Genomic DNA, 3,165 nt, shown 5'->3' with positions numbered 1-3,165 from the left:
GGGTTGCCCGGGGTGAGGCCCTGCCGGCCGCGGCACCCCGGCTGCCGCTGAGCGCGGCGCCACCAGCCTTAGAAGGGGCCTTGCACCCTGCCGCAGGTAGTGTGCGCATGGGGGGTCCGGGCCAGGTGGCTGGCTGGCTCCGGGGAGCAGCTGGGTTTTCCAGCCAGCCCGCTTCAGCACCGCTTGCCGCTTCATTCAGAGCTGCGCCTCTGCTGGAGACGGTGCCGAGTTTGGGAGCGAGTGGATAATTTAGGAAAACTCAGCAGTGCTCATACTCCCTTTCCTCCAGCTTCCCAAGCCTTTTTCATTTCCCCAGGTCAGGCAGCAGCAGAGCACTGACAGAACCCGTGCCTGGCATTAAGTGGTGGTGACAGCTGGGTTTCAATAAGCAGAATGATGGCAACGGGGGGTGGGCCCTCCTGTCCACTGAACGCAGCGAGGGGCTCCGGCTGCAGCACAGCTGGCAGGAGGTGGTTGCCTCTGGCTTCAGCCCACTTGTGAAAGCACCCGATTTTTTTTTTTTTCCCCTAAGTGGCTTTTCCCCTGCCCTAAGTGGTGATCGTGTATGTAACTGCCCAGCCATTACTCAAGTCCTTTTTTTGCCCTCCTTCAAGCGTGGCACCGTGACCCAGCTGCTCGAGCACTGGAGAACAACTGCTGGCTTTGCTCCCGCAGGACTGCAGGGATCTGATGTTGTTCTCAACACCCTTGGACCACTTCAGTCATGAAGGTTTCCACCTCATTTTAAAACCAAAGCCTGGGAAGTGAGGGGAGGCTCAAGTGGCACATCTACTGATAAAGGTCCTGCCAAGGTGCCACAGGAGTGTCTCTGGGGCGTTCTGGCCAGAGGAGCCAGCGGTGCAGGGACTGAGGGCTCAGCAGGGACTGCTCTTGCCACAGAGGGCTCTCTCCCTCCAGCGTGTTGCAGTACTTCATTGTGGACAGAATTGCACCATGTTGTGTTACTAACTGTAAATAGTTGTATTATAATCTGGTTTGTACAGAGGGAAGCCGCAGTGACCTTTGATACGGGTTTGGGACAGGTGTGTTCTCGGCAGCAAGGCAGGTCAGGCGCAGAGACACTGTGGGTAGTCTCGTGTTGTAATCCAGGGCATTAAATGACTTCAACCTGCTCCAATCCACGCCTCGCTGGACTCCTCTCTTTCTTTAGTGCCTTTTGTAGATACAGCTTAACACACATCATGCAATACAATGAACAAAACCATGTCAAAGGTGACGTTTTGTTGTTTTTGTTTTTTTTCCAAAGTGCAACTGACTGTGTAAAGCTTTTTTTTTGTTTGTTTTGAAAAAAAGAGAAGTCCAAGATTAGTTACAAACCATTGCCTATTGAAAAATGCAAGAGCATCTTCAGCTTTGATCTAACAGTAGGTTAATACAATCAACTTGTGTCTGAGCCTGGCTTCTCGGCAACAAGTGGCAGCAGGGGGAAGGAGCTGTTGCCGTCAGCCCTGTAAGCTGTAGCCAATTTACATGTTGGTTTTTGCCTCTTCCGTTACTGATGCTGTTCAATGTTGTTTAAATAACTGTACTATATTTTGTGAAAAGTGGAAGAAATTTTATTCAAAAAGAGAAGTATTGAGATTAGTTATTTATGAGGACAAAAAAAAAGTGTCTCTCGTTTTCTTTGCTTCTGCTAGAATATTAATTACCATAAAAACTTAACTGTGGGGGGATGGGGAGGCCTGTGCTGGAGGGCTGCGCAGGGCTCTTAGCACTGGGGATCCTGGGGGGGCTGGTGAAGCGTGGCTCAGGAACAGCGTGTTCCATGTGTGGGAACCCCGCGCAGCACTGCCCTCGGCCTGGGGGATGGCACGCACCCGCACCCTCGCCACTGCCGTGCCGTGGCACCACGTCCCAGCCTGGGCGCAGCAGCCCGGCTCTGCGCTGAACTGGCGGTAGTCCTCGGGGGGTGCCGTGCTGGGGGCTGAACTGCTGGCCGGTGCCCGTGACCTCGCTGACAGCGTGTTTCCTTGACAGGCCGAGGTCACACCTCGCTGGTAGAAGGGGGTTAACGATCAACTTTTATTGGTGTTCTGCAGTTTGCACACGATAGTCCCTCGCCCTGCACCGAGATCAGGCCCTCAAGAGGTGACCTTTGATATGTTTCAGGCCAAGTAGATGACAGCTCTTAGGCAAGCAGGATGCTGCACCGACCTGAGGGTCCATGTTGCCATCTGCTGTGTGCTCACTCATGTTGGGAGGAGCACTTTAGGAAAGACAGCAAGGGGTTAAGGCCAGCTCCGTGGTGACTAATGGTAAAGGAGTCTGCTGTCTAGTTAGGTGTGTAGGCACACAGCAGGTCCCACTAGATAGGATCTCTTACCTGGAAGCAGCATTCCAGCACCCAGTGATAAACCTGACAGCTGCAACCTGACTCACCTCAGTGCCGGGTGAGCTGCCCCCCACGGTCAGGTTCAGGCGAAACGCTGTCAGGGGCTGATCCTATCGCACAGAGGGCAACTGTTTGGGGTGTGTGCGGGGGACTTGCACCATCTCAGCCCGAGGTTCTCTCACACTGAGCAGCTGCAGACGCGGCCTGCCTCCAGAAGCAACTCCAGCACCTCGCAGGCAGCCTTGTTGCCATCCTCACCTCCCAGGAAGCCGCCGTGTCCTCCGCACCTCAGTCAGTAGGGGTTTGGCAGAGCTGCCATCCACTGCCTACCCCAGTTTCTCACAGCAAGGGAAGGGCCATTACTGGAGGCAGCCATTTGCGAAGCACCTGCAGGGACCCTGTTCCCGCGAGCACACGCGTGGTTGCACACAGCCGAGCCCAATGCCTGTGCTGCTGCGTTGCTCCCCAGCTCGCTCTCCCTCATTCGGTCGACTTAGGCCACTCTGGAGGCAGCCCCTGGCTTCCCTGGGCTCGAACAGTGGCAAATGGAGTGTGATTTCAGGCTGGGCGGTGTGGGGAATGACGGTGTCTGACAGTATGGGGACTGTGTGGCTTCTCAAAAGGTTTTGTTATCACAGAGCAGAAGCCAAAGTGGTTGTTTCACCTAAAAAAGGCCTTGTCCACAAAGGTAGCCCGAGGCTTTTTTCAACCTATGATGACAAACAAGACCCTGTTCAGCCAGTTAAATGCTCTTTCCCTAGCTAGGCAACTGGGGCGGGGGGGAGGGTGTGTTAGGAGGTGCTCTACACTGT

The sequence above is a fragment of the Athene cunicularia genome (assembly GCF_003259725.1).
Source record: "Athene cunicularia isolate RWA chromosome 7 unlocalized genomic scaffold, athCun1 chr7_part2, whole genome shotgun sequence".
In the NCBI taxonomy this organism is placed as follows: Eukaryota; Metazoa; Chordata; class Aves; order Strigiformes; family Strigidae; genus Athene; species Athene cunicularia.
This window is presented reverse-complemented; position numbering follows the sequence as displayed.